At 43.6% G+C, this 20,965-nt stretch overlaps 1 protein-coding gene across 7 annotated transcripts in view; it reads left to right on the top strand.

Annotated features, from left to right (window-relative positions):
- Positions 1-20,965, top strand: part of LOC132900991 (cGMP-dependent 3',5'-cyclic phosphodiesterase) — a 542,454-nt gene that overhangs the window by 341,635 nt on the left and 179,854 nt on the right. The window contains exon 1 of one of the 7 annotated variants that reach the window (XM_060943413.1): positions 9,736-9,750. The exons of the other annotated variants lie outside the window; for them this stretch is intronic. The gene's annotated coding sequence lies outside the window, so the exon portion shown is untranslated. Of the gene's footprint in view, positions 1-9,735; positions 9,751-20,965 lie in introns of those variants that run through there. 7 annotated transcript variants of the gene reach the window in all.

Raw genomic sequence — 20,965 nt, 5'->3', positions numbered from 1 at the left:
TTATGGGAATTCAGGAAGTTATCAATGCAGTTGTTTCCCTGAATTGGCATTATGTGTGTGTGTGTGTGTGTGTGTGTGTGTGTGTGTGTGTGTGTCCAATCTCAGCTACTTTGATTTTTATAATTAGACTGTGACATCAGAGAGCATTCAAAGCAAACAGAGAGCACGTGTGCGAGAGAGAGAGAGAGAGAGAGAGCACAAAGGGGACAGATGGTTTAATAACGTGTTTGACAGAAAGTCTTTGATTCATTTACACACACAAAAACACGTGCATGCACACATGCACACACACACACACACACCTTCCACTTCCCCTTTCTCTGACGGATGTGTCAATTTGCTGAAATGTGCAACTGAGATCAGTGCACCTACTGTAACCCTTTGTTCTCTCTCTCTCTCTCTCTGTCTCTCTCTCTCTCTCTTTTTTGCTCTTTAACAACTTATACATTAAAGGCTACAGTGAATCATATTTTCAATTGAATCACATTTGCAACTGAATCACATTCAAAATGAATCACATTCAAATTGAATCACATTCTCAAATGAAAATCCCAATTTACCTACTCATTTCTTTATTAGGGCGGCATGGTGGTGCAGTGGTTAGCACTGTCGCCTCACAGCAAGAAGGTCCGGGTTCGAGCCCCGTGGCCGGCGAGGGCCTTTCTGTGCGGAGTTTGCATGTTCTCCCCGTGTCCGCGTGGGTTTCCTCCATGTGCTCCGGTTTCCCCCACAGTCCAAAGACATGCAGGTTAGGTTAACTGGTGACTCTAAATTGAGCGTAGGTGTGAATGTGAGTGTGAATGGTTGTCTGTGTCTATGTGTCAGCCCTGTGATGACCTGGCGACTTGTCCAGGGTGCACCCCACCTTCCGCCCGTAGTCAGCTGGGATAGGCTCCAGCTTGCCTGCGACCCTGTAGAAGGATAAAGCGGCTAGAGATAATGAGATGAGATGAGATTTCTTTATTAGTTTGATTATGAATGTATTTGGATTTGGCTCCGCCCACATGTCCCTGCCCCTATTCTACACTAATAAAGCCTGTCATTAACATTCCACTGTGAATAAAAAAATAAAAATGATACTTTTTTTCTCTCTTCTCCCTGTAGCCATCTCTTTTTTCTTCTAATTAACATGCTCTAATGCTAAAGTTAGCACGTCCCCTCGTTCTCCATACAGCCTTGGTCACCATGGCAACCACTGCATTACTCGCATGCTTGCACACTCTATAACGCCTCGCCTCCGCCGTAAGTGTGTCTGTGTGTGTTTGCCCAGACTTATATGCTTCTTTGCCCACACACACACACACACACACACACACAGATTCTGTGATTTCAAATGTCATTCTGACATTTCTATGAATATTTTCTTCTAATAAATAAAGAGTGACATTCATGTGTGTGTGTGTGTGTGTAGTATTTGAGTGGGCAAAGTCCCACAATGGAGTGTTTTCCATTCACGTGTTAATTATCTTTGTCACTGTTCACTAATACTGAGTTCTGGCTCAGAGAAGTAAAGACAAAATGATTTCTACAAGTTTTTTGGTAGTTTGATTGTTTAAATTGTAGTTTTGTAGCTGAACTGAGTTTGTTGCTTAAAAGTAGACGGCCTTTCGATTTCATCAAACTGGTGAAATTTAGTTCCCTCTGAAATTTGTTTATTGTCATATATGTTTATTTCTGTAATATCTAAAAAACCCAAAAAAACTCAGACCATTCTGTGGCTGGGAAGTTATTTAATTTGAGGGGATTCCTGAGCAAATAATGTGCATGAAATCGCTCGCTTCACACAGTCAAGCAGACAGAGGAAGTCCGTGTGCACATGTGCAGGTTTAACGAACAGCTGATCACACCGAGGTGCTCGCTCACTGCTGATATTTATTATTTTGGTCCAGCGTTTCCTTTCCTTCGCAACATAATGTCTTTTCTTCTCGCTTTCCATTACTGCAGTCGGTCTTTCACGTTTCATTCGCACACTCACGTCTTCCATTTTTCTCTCCTGTTTCAAACTTGTATCCCATAATGCCTTGCGTGAACAGGGAAAGCCCACCACGTGATGCATGATCTTGAATATCTTGAATTAGGTCATGGTGAAGCAGGGAAAAATAGTGGAGAATTTAGGGCCACGTGGCATTAAATTAATTAATTGTTCTATTTTTAAAAAATAATAAAATTGGAAGTCTGTGATTCGAATTCAGTAGCTTTCGGTCCACGAAACAAAAGTAATTGGGTGTCAGATAAAATTCTTTTTATGACCTAAACATGAAAAATCTAAAAGTCTGAAATACCTTTAAGTATAGTTTGATGCTGGAACTTCAGCTCTTGAACCCTATTTTGTGAAATGTGGCTGTGTTTTGTATATTTACAATGTATTTTTAGTTGTAGTTGTTCTGTAGTTTGGCTGTTGTGTTGGTCTGGCTGTATTCTACAGTGCATGTGTCTCCAGTGTGTTTATGAGACTGGAGATGCGGCTCTGTTGGAATAACATCCAGAACCATTATCATCCAAACAGTCAAAACATCTATGCACAGTATTGTGTGTGTGTGTGTGTGTGTGTGTGTGTGTGTGAATATATATGTATATTATTGTTATTCTAGTTCTATGTATATTATTATAAATAGCTAAATTCTCACAGTGACTGGATTATACACGGTTTTAACGACACATACACAAGATGGCTGCTGTGTAGATCCTGTGATCATTTGGAGCATCACTTCTGTACATTCTTAAACATTAATACTACACTTGGTGCAATGCCAACGTAAACAGTAGGGGCAGTATAGCGCCATGTGACACTGTGTCCACTTTTGTCGAAAGGAATCAGCACTGTGTCTCAATACTCACATACCTATGTATTATTCTAGAGTGTTATTGAGCCCTAACACTTAGTGGGTTTCCGATTACTGATAGTGTTTCAATTTTAAAATCGTTTCATGATGCCGTGAAACCTACAGAAAGCTCTGTGTTGCACACCAGGCTTCTGGGTTATCTATATTTGGAAATAATTTTGAATGTAAGTTCAGAGTTTGAGAGCTGAGACACAGATCATGACAACAATCATGATGATGGCAAAAAGTGTAAGCAAGACACAGAACTCGTCAGTGTGTTTAATGAAATCACTAAACATTTCACACTTTGACGAGGGATCCTGATGGATGGGAATGTTTCACTCTGATACGCAGGTGAATGAGTGAACAGATCAAATAACAATCAGGCCTTACTGCAATTTACTTTAACAAATTAACTTTAGAACTCTTTTGCTCATGGTTAAGGTGATTGTTAGGTTTTGCTGGGAATCGAACCCAGGTCGCTGGTGTGGTAACCCAGCAAACCCCCACTAGGCCACCAGGGGAATGACTCAAGTGCAGAGGAGTGGGAGGAAAGTAGAGTTTAAAACAGTTTATTGCCAAAGCTCAGAAGATCAGGAAAATCCAAATGCAAAAAAAATCCACAAAAGTAAAATCCAAACGCACAGAAGATACAAGGGAAAACAAAACATCCAAAAGTTCAAAGTCCAAAAATGCAAAACCAAAGAAGAAGAGGCAAAAACCCAAACGCTCAGAAGATACAAAAGTGGCAAGTCTCTAGTTAACAAAAACAGTCCAAAAAGTCCCACGAAAGCAAAATACCAAAAAACACAAGGACATAGGCAAGGTACATGGAACAGAGGTTACTAGCCATGAACAGCACAAAGACTCAGTGACTAGAAACCCAACTGAGGAAGTATAAATACCCAAAAATAATTGAACACAGGTGAAAATAGATAATTAAGACTAGGTGGGGCACAAGGCACATGAAAAACAAAGAAGCACATGGCTGTCAAAACAAACATAACAAAACAAAGATGAAATAGTGGCCTCTAGAGGCCAAGATAGTTCCAAGTCCTAACAGGACCCCCCCCTCAAGGAGCGTCTCCTGACGTTCCCAGGTCGATCAGGATGGGCCAAATGGAAGTCCCGACAAAGTTCCTTGTCTAAAGGCCAATTTATGCTGACAACCCAGTCCTCGCAGATAGCGTCGCAGACAGTGTCTGCGTAGCCCCCCACCTTCGCAGACGCTCTGCGCGCACCTCCCAAAAATTGTGACCACCGCAGAAGCCTCGCAGACAGCGCTGCAGACAAGAGGGCTCTGATTGGTCCACTCTACATCCGCTGTACACGCACTTCCGCTTCCCTACTTTCCCGGTTTGTTTTGTTTTCACGACCGGCATTTTTAAAAACACGAGCGAAGATGGAGCAGCACGAAGAGCGGTTGATTGAGGAAGTACGTACATCTATACGACTCCAGTTCTAGTCATTATAAAAAAAAAAGTTCTAGTCATTATAAGTAACCGGAGGATAAACACTCCACTAACCACACCCACCAACTACTCCTAGCGACTCCGTGCCCCCTTGCGTTGTGCCGGTGAATAACATCGCGCACGCCTATACTCCCGCTCAACAATAAATTACAACTGTCTGTGAAAAGCTATCTGCGAAAGCCTTGTCGCAAGAGCATGCAGAGGCCTTAAGATGTCCCGAGCGGAGACCCAACAGCGCTCTTCAGGGCCATAGCCCTCCCAGTCCACTAGGTACTGAAGCCCGCCACGGACCCGGTGGGAGTCCAGCAGGCGGCGCACAGTGAACACGGTCTGACCATGGAGGATGCGGGGAGGCGGGGGATTCCTAGGGGCAGGGGCATAAGAGGACGACAGTACGGGCTGCAACAGGGACACATGGAATGTGGGGTTGATTCTTAGAGACCGGGGCAACTGGAGCCGGTAGGCGACAGGGTTCACCCTGCACACTACCTTGAAGGGGCCAACATAACGAGGGGCAAGCTTGCGGTTCTCCACCCATAGAGGAAGGTCCTTCGCGGACAACCAAACCCACTGCCCAGGGCGGAAGATGTGGGCAGGCCGTCAATGGCGGTTGGCTTGAGTCTGGTTGGCCCTGGATGTCTGGATGAGAGTCCTCTGAACCTTGTTCCAGGTCTTACGACACCGTCTCAAGTACTGGTTGACCGAGGGCACCCCAGCATCCTCCTCCTGTTCCGGAAACAGAGGTGGCTGGAACCCGAATTGGCATTGGAATGGCGACAACCTGGTGGCCGATGACTGCAGGGTGTTATGGGCGTACTCCGCCCATGGCAGCCAGGTGCTCCATGATGTCGGGTTATCCATCACCAGGCTTCGCAGGGTGGTTTCCAGGTCCTGGTTGAGCCTCTCAGTCTGGCCATTGGACTGGGGGTGGAACCCAGAGAAGAGGCTGGCAGTGGCCCCGATGAGCTTGCAGAACCCCTGCCACACTTGGGAGGAGAACTGGGGCCCCAGGTCGGAGACGATGTCCTGTGGGAGCCTGAAGACTCTGAAGACATGGGTGAATATTAGTTTGGCTGTCTCAAGGGCAGAAGGGAGCTTGCATAGCGGTATGAAGCGGCAGGCCTTAGAGAACCTGTCGACTATGACTAAAATGACAGTGTTACCTTGTGAATCTGGAAGGCCCGTGATGAAATCGACCGCCACATGAGACCAGGGATGCCGGGGAATGGGCAGAGGATGCAGGAGGCCCTAGGGATGCTGCCGTGGGTTCTTGCTTCTGGTACACACTTCGCAGGACAGGACGAATGACCTCACTTCCTTCTCCATCCTTGGCCACCAGAAGCATCTTTTCAAGAAGTCCAGGGTCCTCCGAGCTCCCGGGTGGGCGGTGAGAGGGGACGAATGACCCCACTGGAGAACCTTGGCCCGGGCTTGATGTGGGACATACAAGAGGCCCGGTGGCCCCGTCCCAGGACCGGGGTCCTGGCGTTGAGCTTGTTGGATGGCCTCCTCAACACCCCAGTGGACAGGGGCCACAATCCGGGACACAGGGATAATAGGCCCAACTTCACTCTCCCTGTTAGTGGAGGAGAACTGTCTGGAAAGAGCGTCAGGTTTGGTGTTCTTAGAGCCGGGGTGGTACGATAGGGTGAAATTGAACCGACTGAAGAACAAGGCCCACCTAGCCTGTCGTGGATTAAGTCTCTTGGCTTGCTGGAGGTACTCCAGGTTCTTGTGGTCCGTCCAAACCAGGAATGGATGTTGCGCTCCCTCCAGCCAGTGCCTCCATTCCTCAAGGGCCAGTTTAACCGTGAGCAGTTCTCGATCCCCTACATCATACTGGGACTCCGCAGGACTCAGACGGTGGGAGAAGTATGCGCAGGGATGCAACCTTCCATCCGAGCGTTGAGAGAGGACTGCGCCGACGCCACTGTCCGAAGTGTCCACCTCGACGATGAAGGGTTGCGATGTGTCAGGGAGGACCAGAAGCGGTGCTTGAGGTCCTTGAAAGCCTTCTCCGCCTGAGGAGACCAGACATAAGACCCACCTGTCTTTTTGGTGAGGTCCGATATGGGCGCTGCTACAGAACTGAAGTTCCTGACAAACTTGCGGTAGAAGTTAGCAAATCCTAAGAACCGCTGAACTTCTTTCACGGACTTGGGAGTGGGCCAGTCCCGGACGGCCAGGGTCTTGGCTGGATCCATCTGGAGTTGTCCCGTCCGTACAATAAAACCCAGAAAGGAGACCTTGGGGACATGAAACTCACATTTCTGGGCCTTAGCAAACAGATTGTTCTGTAGCAGCCTCTGGAGAACCTGACGGACATGGTGGCGGTGCTCCTGCAAGGTCTTGGAAAATATCAGAATGCCGTTGAGGTAGACAAAAACGTATTGGTTGATCATATCCCTCAAGACGTCATTGATAAGGGCCTGAAAAACTGCTGGTGCATTGGTGAGTCCGAAGGGCATCACTTGGTACTCATAGTGTCCTGACGGGGTGTTAAAGGCAGTCTTCCACTCATCTCCCTGTCGGATACGGATGAGGTGGTATGCATTCCGTAAATCCAACTTGGTGAAGACTGTAGCGCCTTGGAGCAGGTCGAATGCTGTGGACATCAGCGGAAGGGGATAACGGTTGCGCACAGTGATCTTGTTCAGGCCCCTGTAGTCAATACATGGTCGGAGCCCCCCATCCTTCTTGCCGACAAAGAAGAAGCCGGCACCAGCAGGTGAGGTGGAGGGTCGGATGAATCCAGAGGCCAGGGCGTCCTTGATGTATTCCTCCATGGCCTTGCGTTCTGGCTGAGAGAGGGAGAACAGCCTGCCCCGAGGAGGGGTAGCCCCGGGGAGCAAGTCTATGGCACAGTCGTAGGCACGGTGCGGAGGAAGAACAGCGGCCCTACTCTTGCTGAAAACCTCCTTCAGATCCCAGTACTCTGTGGGAACTTGAGATAACTCGGTGAGATCAGGGGGCTTGGCAGGAGACACAGGAGAGCAGACAAGAGGCATGGCATGCAGGGCCCCATTCCACAACCTGGCTTGTTACCCAGTCTATGTGAGGGTTGTGGCGGGTAAGCCAAGGAAGGCCTAGAATCACTGAGAACTCTAGTGAATGAATCAGGTGCAAGGATATTTCTTCTTTGTGACCTTGAGATTGGAGAAAGACGAGAAGTAACTTGGGTGACTCTTCCATCACCTAAAGCTTGGCCATCCAGGGCAGACACAGACAGCGGAACTTCAAGAGGTGCAGTAGGGACATTGATTCTTCGGGCGAAGTGGACATCCATAAAGTTTCCAGCCGCCCTGGAGTCTAACAAGGCCTGGCAAGAGTGGACGGACTCACCCCCAGGAGATGGAGACAGGGATGTAGACTCCTTGGCCAGGAAGTTCGGGAGAGAGGGTAGTCCCCATCACAACCCTCCCTCGGCTGGACGGGACAGTCCTTTTCCCCAAGAGCTCGGGACATGATGCTCAGAAATGGCCAGGCTTGCCACAGTAGATGCAGCACTTGTCCCTCCTTCTGCGCTCCCTCTCAGATGCGGAGAGACGAGTACGGCCAACTTGCATGGGCTCCGGACAGTCACTGGAGGAGGTGGACGGACTCCAGGTTGAGGCAGTGAGGCAGGGGAAGCTCAGGACTTGGCGACGCTCTCTAATCCTGTTATCAAGACGAATGGCATGTGAGATCAGTGTTTCGAGGTCACTTGGGCATCTGATAGAGGCCAGACCGTCTTTGATGGGGTCAGACAGACCAAGGTGGAAGGCTGAAACCAGGGCAGTCTCATTCCATCCACTGACTGCTGCAAACGTCCGGAACGAGATGGCGTAGTCTGCAACACTTCCTCCCTGCCGGATGGACATGAGCTTCCTGGCTGCATCTTTGCTGATGTCCGCCTGATCGAAAACACGAAGCATCTCCTCCGTAAACATCTTGAAATCAGAACACTCGGGTCCCTGTCTCTGCCAGATGGCTGTTGCCCTTATCAACTAACAAAGTTATTACATATGCAATCTTGCGGCGGTCCATTGTGTAGGTGGTAGGCTGGAGCTCAAAGGTGAGATGGCACTGGGTAAGGAACTCCCGGCACTCACTGTGCTTGCCGTCATACCTCTGTGGTGCAGGAAGGCGGGGTTCGTGAGGTGAAGGAGGTAGCGTGGCAGGAGGCACTGGAGCGGGAGCAGATGGGGGAGCAGGAGCAAGGGGAGGATCAGGAAGAGGAGATGGGGGCAGAGGAGTCAGCTGTGCCAGGGCATTCCCAATTTGCTGAAGCAGTGCATCGTGGCAAGCAAGGACCTCACGTTGGCTTGCAAGTGTTCGTCCATGAGTGTCCAAGGCATGTAGCTCCAAAGAATGTTAAAGCAGCCATAATTGAAGGTTAGCCGGATAGACAGTTGAAGAAGCCTCTGACTGAGTCTTTCTGTTAGGTTTTGCTGGGAATCGAACCCGGGTCGCTGGTGTGGTAACCCAGCAAACCCCCCACCAGGGGAATGACTCAAGTGCAGAGGAGTGGGACGAAAGTAGAGTTCAAAACAGTTTATTGCCAAAGCTCAGAAGATCAGGAAAATCCAAATGCAAAAAAAATCCACAAAAGTAAAATTCAAACGCACAGAAGATACAAGGGAAAACAAAACATCCAAAAGTTCAAAGTCCAAAAATGCAAAACCAAAGAAGAAGAGGCAAAAACCCAAACGCTCAGAAGATACAAAAGTGGCAAGTCTCTAATTAACAAAAACAGTCCAAAAAGTCCCATGAAAGCAAAATACCAAAAAACACAAGGACATAGGCAAGGTACATGGAACAGAGGTTACTAGCCATGAACAGCACAAAGACTCAGTGACTAGAAACCCAACTGAGGAAGTATAAATACCCAAAAATAATTGAACACAGGTGAAAATAGATAATTAAGACTAGGTGGGGCACAAGGCACATGAAAAACAAAGAAGCACATGTCAAAACAAAACGCAAACCCCCTAGCTGTCAAAACAAACATAACAAGACAAAGATGAAACAGTGGCCTCTAGAGGCCAAGATAGTCCCAAGTCCTAACAGTGATAGATACAGCATATCATTATTTTTGCTCCTCATTCGTGGAACTTAGAATTTTCATCATCTGATGCCAGTTATTTATTTTATTAAACTGAATTATTTACACAGAAATAATTATCTTAATGACTTTGGGTTTAAACTTGATCATTGCTTTTCACAGATTTATTTTGATTTGCATGTTTTAATTAATCTTTGGGGATTCTGTTACATGGTATATTGATTTTTAATTGGTTGTATGTTTTTAATCCGTTACAGTTTATTTTCATTTATATACATGTACGTACTTATTAATTAAATCTCATGGGTTGTGTTTTTGTATGATTATTATTTCTCTAGGAGCTTTTTATTGTTGATCTGCAGTCTTGGAAGTAAAAGTGAAAGAAGAAGAAATGAAAAGAAGTTGACAAAGTGTATGTTACAGTTGACATGACAACTAAACATTGCCTGTACTCTATGTTAATGATAGCGATTTACAGGACTGTACACTTCTGACATCTAAATCGTCACGTGCATTGGCTAGTTGCCATGGTAACCGGGAAAGTGTAATTGAAGCTGCTAAATGCTTTGCTCGCTCACTAACAATGCTTGCTAAATAGTGGATATTAATATCAGTAGAGGGGCGGCACGGTGGTGTAGTGGTTAGCACTGTTGCCTCACAGCAAGAAGGTTCTGGGATCGAGCCCAGCAGCCGACAAGGGCCTTTCTGTGTGGAGTTTGCATGTTCTCCCCGTGTCTGTGTGAGTTTCCTCTAGGTGCTCCGGTTTCCCCCACAGTCCAAAGACATGCAGGTTAGGCTAATTGACCATAGGTGTGAATGGTTGTTTGTCTCTATGTTTGATTGAGATGCTGGCCTCTTCTGCCCCTCGGACCTGCTTGATCCATCCTGGTGCCCTGTGTCTGGTCGGAGTTTTATCGCACCGCTCCTGTGAAGGACGGCCCCATGAGGACAGTTGAGGGTTATACCTGTTAAAACTGTTAATATTATAGTCAGGCTGTCTGTTGTTGCCCAAATGAGGATGGGTTCCATTTTGAGTCTGGTTCCTCTCGAGGTTTCTTCCTCATGTCGTCTGAGGGAGTTTTTCCTTGCCACCGTCGCCACAGGCTTGCTCATTGGGGATAGATTAGGGATAGAATTAGCTCATGTTTTAAGTCGTTCAAATTCTGTAAAGCTGCTTTGCGACAATGTTTATTGTTAAAAGCACTATACAAATAAACTTGATTTGATTGATTTGATTTATGTGTCAGTCCTGCGATGATCTGGCGAAGTGTCCAGGGTGTACCCCGCCTCTCACCCATAGTCAGCTGGGATAGGCTCCAGCTTGTTTGCGACTCTGTACAGGATAAGCGGCTACAGATGATGGATGGATGGAATATCAGTGGATATTTTACTTTAGAAAAGAAGGCTTCTGTCTTAGCACCATGAAGTCTCTAAAGGTTCTATATAGAACCCAATAGCAGAGGGTTTCCCTGTCAGAGAGGGTTCCATATGGAACCACTTTAGGAAACAAAGAATCATATACAGCTCAAAGAACCCTTGAAGAACTGAGTGTGTCCATGTATAAGTGCATGATTATACAAATTTGGGCATTGCCTGTGTTTGTTGTGTGATGATGATGTCATCATGTTACTCCTCTTCGGAACCTTAACTGATTTTTTTTTTCTTTTGAGATCGAAAATAATTTCATGAAAATAAATGTAAAACTCCAGAGTGTGAACTCGACACGTCACGTGAATATCAGGGAAATTTGAGACGTCATTAAACTGGAGGTTTGGAAATGATTCTGGTTTTTAAGTCTTGCTGATTTGTGTGTGTGTGTGTGTGTGTGTGTGTATCCTGTTTCCCATAATATTTGACAGAAATATGTTCTAGATCTTCAGTGTTCCTTAAAGAACTTGAGCCAAACACACAAAGGTTCCTGCTGGAATGCAAATTTGAGTGTTTTTCTACTTTAAATTCAAAACTAAAATAAATAATTTTGATCTGAACACAATACGAGTTCTACATTTTCCTCCTCCTTCCTGTTTCTCCAGCTTTCCCATCACACTCAATCTCCTTTTTTTATTTCTCTTTTCCCTGCTGCCAAACTTACACTAATCCCTCCATTCCTGAGGATTTTCCGCCTTCTGAAATGTGGCAACATCTGATTTATAATCTACTGTAGCAAACTCGGTGGATTAGACAGAACCGAGACCGCAAACCTCCTCAAAATGCCCACCTTCAGATTGCTCACACTCTGTAACCAGGCGGGTTTGGCAAAGAAAAAGTCTCATTGAACAATTACTGAGTACATCCATCAAAAGTTATTTTTGAAAAGTCACTGAATTAAAAAAACAACAACAACATTGATTTTAAGCAATGAACCTATAATATCTGCTTAAATATATTAAATATATATAAATCCTTATTATCACCTTCAGCTAATCTATCTATCTATCTATCTATCTATCTATCTATCTATCTATCTATCTATCTATCTATCTATCTATCTATCTATCTATCATCTTACTTACATCTTACATCTTCCCCAGTTAGGCCTTAGGGCCTGTCAGTCAAGAGCATCTTTTCCCTCATTGGGTACTTGTGCAATGGGTTTTACATCCAACTTAGGGCTTGCAGAGCCTGTCTAAGTGGACAGGTGATCCTCCATTCCCCTCTTTGGAGGTTATGGAATAGGAATGTTGCACCTATCACGAGTATTGGAAATTGGTTCATTCGGGCCCCCACACCACGACAAGGCGGAAAGGATCTGATGCCAAGATGTTCTGGCATTCAAGTGAGGGATCTATTATCTATCTATCTCTCTCTCTCGTTCTCTGTGTGTGTGTGTGTGTGTGTGTGTGTGTGTGTGTGTGTGTATATATATATATATATATATATATATATATATATATATATATATATATATATATAAGTTATGGTCAGAAGTTTACATACATACCAGGGTCAAAAATTTACATACAGCACACCTAATATTTGAGTAAAATGTCTCTTCACAAGATTCACCTTGACCAAACATTTTTGTTTACCATGAACAAGCTTCTGGTAGAATTCTGGTTGGATATTTCATGACTCTCCATGGTAGAATTAGTAGAGTTCAATTAAATTTGTTTTTTTTTTTCTTGGCATGGACTCGACTTATAAGCATGGTTCATATATTTTCAATAGGGTTGAAGTCAGGACTTGTTTTAAGCTTAATGTTAGCCTGCTTTATCCTCCACAACCAGCTCTGATGTGTGTTTGGGTTCACTGTCCTGTTGTAACTCCCAAGTCATATTCAAGTTTCTGATGGTTTATGCTGAAGAATACTGAGGTAGTCCTCCTTCTTCATTATTCCATCCACTTTGTTCAATGAACCAGTTCCACTGGCAGTAAGACAGCCCCAGAGCATGATGCTGCTACCACCACCACCAGGTGGTACAGTGTCCCTCTGTACATGGTGGCCATTGTGGCCAAACAACTCAATCTTTGTCTTATCTGACCATACAGCTATCCTCCAGAAGGCTTTTTCTTTGTCCATGTGGTCAGCTTCAAACTTTAGTTAAGCTTGAAGGTGTCAATTTTGGAGCAGAGGGTAATTTCTTGAATAGCAGCCTCTTAGTCCATGGTGATCTGAACTGTAAACAGTGATCCATCAGCTTCCAGTTCATGGCAGGGCTGTGCCATGGTGGTTCCCAGGTCGTTCCTGACCATCCAAACAAATTTCCTTTCAGCAGAGGGTGACAGTTTGTGTTTTCTTGAAGCGAAGTGGCTTGGGAAAAGTGACTACACCTCACAATAACTTGGATACAATTGTTTGAACTGATCTTGGGATCTGCAGTTGTTTAGAAATGGCTCCAAGAGACATTCCAGAGTTGTGTATATCTGCAATCATCTTTCTCAGATCTGCGCTGAGATCCTTGGACTTTCCCATTTTACTGTGTGTTGGTCAATCCAATGAGTGCTGTAAACAAACCCTTTTTATGAAGGCACAGAGAAGCTACCAGCTGTAGTCAATAATAATCACTAATAGGAAGTTAAGAGACCTCGGCCTTGGCAAGATAAGAGACATTTTGGAAGTCTCAGCACCTCTGAATTAATAATCTAAGTGAGCATATGTAAATGTTTGATCCTGTATGTATAATTTTGACCCTGTGTTGATTTCAGAAAACCCAAAGAAAAGTGTTTTTTAAGCTGTATGATGTACAATCATTCTGCCACAGAAAAAGAACAGTTCAAAGAAATTACCGAAAGCCCAAATATTGCCATGACATTCATATCCAAAATAGCATTCATGTCACTATATGTAAACTTCTGACCAAAAAAAAAAAAAAAAAATATATATATATATATATATATATATATATATATATATATATATATTCTTAAAGCTGTCCTGCCTTTCAGATTTTTCAAGTTTGGGCCATAAAAAGAATTTTCCCTGAAAATCCTGGACCGAAAGCTACTGAATTCGAATCACAGACTTCCAATTTTATTATGTGTTTTTTTAATAGAACAATTAATACATTTAAGGCCATGTGGCCCTAAATTCTCCGCTATTTTTTCTTGCTTCACCATGACCCAATACAAGATACTACATCATGTATCATGTGGTGGGCTTTCCCAAGGCATTGTGGGATACAAATTTGAAACAGGAGCAAAAAATGGAGGACGTGAGTGTACGAATGAAACGTTAAAGACCGACTACAGCCACGGAAAGCAAGAAGAAAAGATGTTATGTTGCAAAGGAAAGGGAATGAAGGACCAAACTAATAAATATTGGTGGTGAGCGAGCACCTCGGTGTGATCAGCTGTTCCTTTAGCGACAGAATGATGGAACTGTCAGTGCACGGTCAAGGTAAACCTATGCATGCGCACATGGACTTCCTCCATCTGTTTGACTGCGCAAGGCGAGCGATTTCATGCACATTATTAGCTCAGGAATCCCCTCAAATTAAATAACTTCCCAGCCACAGAATGGCCTGGTTTTTTTTAAGATATTACAGAAATAAACATATATCACAACCATTCACACCTACCGTCAATTTAGAGCCACCAATTAGCCTAACCTGCATGTCTTTGGACTGTGAGGGAAACCAGAGCACCCGGAGGAAACCCACGTAACCACGTGGAGAACATGCAAACTCCACACAGAAAGGCCCCCATCAGCCACTGGGCTCAAACCCTGAACCTTCTTGCTGTGAGGCGACAGTGCTAACCACTACACCACCGTGCCACCCATAACTTCTCAGAATAGTTCATATCATGTACTTGGAATGTAATTAGTTACTCAATAAAATTACTTAAAATCTCATCTCATCTCATTATCTCTAGCTGCTTTATCCTGTTCTACAGGGTCGCAGGCAAGCTGGAGCCTATCCCAGCTGACTACGGGCGAAAGGCGGGGTTCACCCTGGACAAGTCGCCAGGTCATCACAGGGCTGACACATAGACACAGACAACCATTCACACTCACACTCACACCTACGGTCAATTTAGAGTCACCAGTTAACCTAACCTGCATGTCTTTGGACTGTGGGGGAAACCGGAGCACCCGGAGGAAACCCACGCGGACACGGGGAGAACATGCAAACTTCACACAGAAAGGCCCTCGCCGGCCACGGGGCTCGAACCCGGACCTTCTTGCTGTGAGGCGACAGTGCTAACCACTACACCACCGTGCCGCCCATTACTTAAAATATGAAATTGTAAAATCTATTAGCTTATAACTGCTTCAAATAAAAATGCACAAAAAGTATACATCCAGTTAAATATAGTCTCATCTCATTATCTCTAGCCGCTTTATCCTTCTACAGGGTCGCAGGAGCCTATCCCAGCTGACTATGGGCGAAAGGCGGGGTACACCCTGGACAAGTCGCCAGGTCATCACAGGGCTGACACATAGACACAGACAACCATTCACACTCACATTCACACCTACGGTCAATTTAGAGTCACCAGTTAACCTAACCTGCATGTCTTTGGACTGTGGGGGAAACCGGAGCACCCGGAGGAAACCCACGTGGACACGGGGAGAACATGCAAACTCCACACAGAAAGGCCCTCGCCGGCCCCGGGGCTCGAACCCAGGACCTTCTTGCTGTGAGGCGACAGCGCTAACCACTACACCACCGTGCCGCCCGTTAAATATAGTCAAAGAAATGTAAATGATATGAATATTCACTTTTTCATTCTATCAGAAATATACAGGTAATGGAAGTCAACCTGGAAGTACACTAATGTAACACTAATAAGATGGGACACAGCAACACATCCAGAAATAATGAATATTATATTAATGCCACTTTTCTATCTGCATTTCGTGTCCATATGAAAATGGCATTTTGATTCGCTGAAAATGAAGCTTTTTAAAAACGTCCTCCATGGTGGAGAAAGTTTCTAAATTTTTATAACAGTGTCACTATGTGTGTGTTTTATGTGTGTTATGTACACGCATGGACTCAGCTAGTGTGTTGTGGATATCGCACTTCCTTGGCACTACCAATGAAACCATGACAACCAGCAGGAACATTAAGACCCCCCCCCAAAAAAAAAAAAAAACTCAGAGAAACGGTTCTTCAAGAGGTTCTTTGTACTGGAAAAGTCCTTGTATGGCACATTTTGAAAACTGTTGTCAGAAGCTTTAAGGGTTTTAGATTTGACTCTTTTTTTTTTCTCAGAGTGTATAAATAAATGGAGATGTATTGTTCCCCCAGCACCCTGCAGTAAAAAGAAGTTAAACCACCATTCTGAGGTTCAGATCAGGAAAGTGGATTTGTCATGCTAAAATATTCAGAGAGACAAGAATTGGAGAACATTATTTCATCTGCCTGATGACATTTTGCTCTAACAGGACCATTTAGATGTGTTACAAAAGGCAAATCAACAAAACAACCAAACACACAGGCAGCATGATTGGGAACCATCGGGTTGTTTTCCTGAGTGAATATAAGTTTATGAGTTAATAAAGTGAATTGGACAGGGATTAGAGCTGAAGGTGAGGGATTTGGAGAGGTGACTGATCCTTGGGCAAAGAAGCTTGATCCCTGCAGGCACGTCATAATTTATAGGTTTCATATTAAAATTGAGGTGTGAATTGTGTTTTAATAATGTCAGGATAATGACGTACAAGCTGGGAGAGAGAGAGAGAGAGAGAGAATCCTTGAAGGTTAGGAACAGCTGGGGTTTGACAAGTTTGACAAATGTTACATTTATTCTGAGAAAAACTTCTTAATAGAAACACTTAAAATGTTAAAATATTTAAAAATACATTATGAGTCAGAAGTTTGGACACACCTTCTAAATTCAATGTAATTTCTTTATTTTTCATAAATAAGACATTTCATGACTTAAAGTAATGATGAATGTAGTTTTGCTTTACTTAGTTGAGCGGTTCTTGACATAATATGGATTACTACAGTTGTGGAATAGGGCTATTTACTGGATGTTTATTATTTACTATTTGATCTCAAACGCATTAAGAAGGCAAGAAATTGCACTAATTAACGTTTGATGAGGCACACCTGTTAATTGAAAAGCATTCCAGGTGACTACCTCATGAAGCTGGTTAATTAACCCTTTGATGCACAAGCTAAGCAAACCCCTTCTGATGCACAACATGGGTCAAACATGACCCGTATTCATTTCCTATGTTATTTCATGTGTTGCTGAGTATCTCTTTGGTATACCTTTTGAAATCAATTTATTTTATCATTTAATGTTCCAAGTGTTCATTAAACATCTTGTTTATATAAACCATAAATCATTATTTTAATTCTTATTTATTTACTTCATGAACAAAAATAGATTTGTATTATTACATCAACTTTACACACTTGGGTCAAAAATGATCCATGTCTGCAAGTGTGATTAAAAAATAAATAAAACAGACTGTAATAACAAATTTGTTAAAATTAACACGGACGTTGAACTGTAGTGTAACATCATTGAACCGTAGTGAACACTGGTGAATGTGACTGAACATAAAACTGATGAAATAATGTCACATGGTTATAGCACAAATTGCCATCTCAGTGCTTACATGCCTCACAAATAACTATATGTTTGTGCTCCTTGCACTGGTACAGCAGGAACACCAGCTGCTGACTTTTCTGTCTTTGGTAGCTGGGCAGATCTTGCACCTCTTCCTTTTCACTTGGCCTTCCTGTCTGATGTTGTCCTGGCTGGGTGGTGGCTGTGTTTGGTCTTTTTATCCCACATCTTTCCATTGCATCGGTAATATGTTTTCGGTGGCATCGAGTGCTCTCCATGCGCCTCTTCATATGTGGCATAACAAGCTCTTTGACCAGATCCTTGATGAATAGCCGTCAATGTTGTTACTGATGAACATATCCCAGGCTTCTTTTGGTGAAACAGCTGTTGAACCAAGTGCAGGTCTTGGGCAGCTCCTCAGGACGTTGTAGCTTCTTGTTCTGCCCTGAGTGGGGGGATGCTCGCTCCAGTAAGACCCATTTTTACTCAATCTATTAGACTGGGTCAGAGTTTCCTCTTCAGAGGACTCATCAGATGAGTCTTCTGTGTCATCAAAGGAGTCTTCTTCATCTAGGTGAGACAGATTCACAGACACATCCTCTACTCCATCTTGGCCCTGTGGTACATAGTCTAGGTCACCAGCATCAGATATTTCAGACTCAGAACCAAGAATTTCCTCCTCATCTTCTTCAAGCAGCATGTCTGCAACCATTTTAGCTGTACTGTAAATCTGGAATGACTAGGACCAGCCATGCTAACACTCTGAAAAAGGAAAAGCACAAGACCTGTCCTGTTTCTAGCTAATAATAGCTAGCTAGAATAGAATATGTCAACAGCTAGCAAGCTAATAGTATTGGACATATTTCCCTAACTAATGAAGTTCAAGATAACCTCATCTTTAGCTATCTTTCTAAAGATCATTTTTAGGTAGGTAAATAAATAAATAAAATAAAATAATACTTACATGTATCAGATGTTCAAAAGCAGCAGTGTTAAACTGAGAAATGTGTAGCAGTTGAATATTTGTCCACAGTAAATATGTTCCTGACTGCACTGGGTCACTTTTGACCCAGGTTGTGCCTCAAAGGGTTAAGATAATACCAATAGAGTGCAAAACATCATCAAGGTAAATGTTGGATACACTGAAGCATCTAAAATATCAAACATGTTTTAGCACTTTTTTGTTTACCACATAATTCCAAATATATATATATATATATATATATATATATATATATATATATATATATATATATGGTGGATGTAATTGCTGGAAGAGTTTGTTTATTAGAAAAACAATCAGGTATACAAGTCCAAAACATAAGGCAGAAACAAAGACCATGGACAGGCAAAGGTTGAGCAAGGCACAAACAGACTAGAGTACTGTAAGCACAAATGAAAGCAGAATCCAAAATACAAAACGTGAGTTCAGAACCAGAATAACAATACTAACAGAAGGCTTGGTAAGGTCACACAATACTTTGCAAAGTCTGTTAAAGGTTATACAATACTTCGCAAAGTCTGTTAGATTTCGGCATCCTTATAAGCGTGCACTGATTGTGCTCTAACCTGAGACAGGTGCATATAATTAGTCCTCGAGGTGCATGCTGCTCAGAGTACAAATGCACATGGACATGGGAGATAGTTCAAGGCGCTTCTGACGCAAGTGCATGCGGATGCGCACGGATGTGACAATTTCAATGGCACCTGTCAAGGAGTGGGATATATTAGGCAGCAAGAGAACAGTCTGTTCTTGAAGTTAATGTGTTGGAAGCAGGAAAAATGGGCAAGTGTAAGGATCTGAGTGAATTTGACAAGGGCAAATTGTGATGGCTAGATGACTGGGTCTGAGCATCTCCAAAATGGCACATCTTGTGGTGTTTTCCTGGTATGCTGTGGTTGGCACCTACCAAAAGTGGTCCAAGGAAGGACAACTGGTGAACTGGTGACAGGGTCATGGGTGTTGAAGGCTCATTGATCTGTATGGGACACGAAGGTGAGGCCATATCATCAAATTCTACAGAAGAGTTACTGTAGCACAACCTGCTGAAAAAGTTAATGCTGGCTAAAATAAAGGTGGTATATGTAAGAGGAATGACCTCAGATGCCCTGCTCTGTATCTCCAACCTTATAAAATAATTCTCGGAGAGACTCAGTGCTATTTTCCTGATAAAGGGAGGTTGTACAAATTATTAAATACAGGAGTGCCAATAATAGTGGAACATGTGTTTTTGTTGAAAATAAGTATTTCCTGATGAGGGATTTGTTTTCCTCTGAATAAATTTATTTCAATTAAAGGTTGGATTTTTCTCATGTTTTCAGTGTGAGATGAAGCGACTTCACCACAAGGTGGATTTTTTCTGACCTTTTTTACTAATCATTATGGCGGGGAAATAATTATGAAGGGCACTGTGTGCATAATTCTTCAGAGAAAACTCATTTCTTTCTCTCGTTGTCCTGAACGTGTAGTTGTTTAGGCGATTGGAGAAGCTAAAATGGCTGGGTTTGACCCGACTCCTGCATTGCGGGTATGCTGTAATGCTTAGGGGGGAAAACAATCAGCATTAAGTCACAGGAGTCTCACAATGGAGCGTAGGAGGAAGGGATAGATGGAGAGGGAGGGATGGAGTGATGGAGGATTGTAAATTTAGTACATTTAATTAGACTTAATTACTGCCACATGCAAAATGTACACACAAAGCATGACAAGGTGACGCATGTTATACACGTGTGCTTACATAACCGCTGGAACAGCATAATTCTAGATCACATTCTATATTAAGGATCTGTAGGCGTCATCCTTGGCCCTTAATGTTCACCTCAGAGAGCGAGAAAGAAGGACAGGAGTCCAGGTAGAGTGTATTCACACAGCGCAAATCAAAATGAAAACGAAGGCTGGCAGCAGGACAGAGACATAGCTGGAGATTTGAGGAATTCTGATTCATGGAGAAAACAGAAGGATGAGAGAAGGAGAGTGAGATGGATGGAGGAACACAAAATACCCACCTGCAATCCATCGTACTGAAGATCATTCCTGAACAGCATGATATTCGAGATGGAACCCTGTCTTTCTACTGTTCAATATGGACACGCTCAGAACAAAGGGTTCTTCATGGATTCTTTTCAGTCTTGTTGGATAATTAAAGATTTTAGTTTGAACTTCACTCTTACAAAATGAGTTTATTGGAAAATTAAAGATTTTTTGGTTTGTTTTACTTGAATTTTAGATCAAAATGAACAAACAACAAGCTATGAGTACTAGCTCTGCCCCTCAGCGTAACTCTGAATTCTTGTTGGCTTTCCAAATACTTTATCAACTCACATAAAGTTCTTTCGATGAACCCATGATTATTAACTGACGATGCTACAGTATCCATCCATCCATTATCTGTAACTGCTTATCCTGTGCAGGGTTGCAGGCAAGCTGGAACCTATCCCAGCTGACTATGGGCGAGAGGCAGGGTACACCCTGGAAACTTCGCCAGATCATTGCAGGGCTGACACATAGAGACAAACAACCATTCACACCTATTCGGTGGCTCTCATCAAATTGAGAGCCACCAATTAGCCTAACCTGCATGCCTTTGGACTGTGGGGAAAACTGGAGTACCCAGAGGAAACCCATGCTGACATGGGGAGAACATGCAAACTCCACA

Source organism: Neoarius graeffei, chromosome 16 (assembly GCF_027579695.1).
Source record: "Neoarius graeffei isolate fNeoGra1 chromosome 16, fNeoGra1.pri, whole genome shotgun sequence".
Lineage (NCBI taxonomy): Eukaryota > Metazoa > Chordata > Actinopteri > Siluriformes > Ariidae > Neoarius > Neoarius graeffei.
This window is presented reverse-complemented; position numbering and strand designations above follow the sequence as displayed.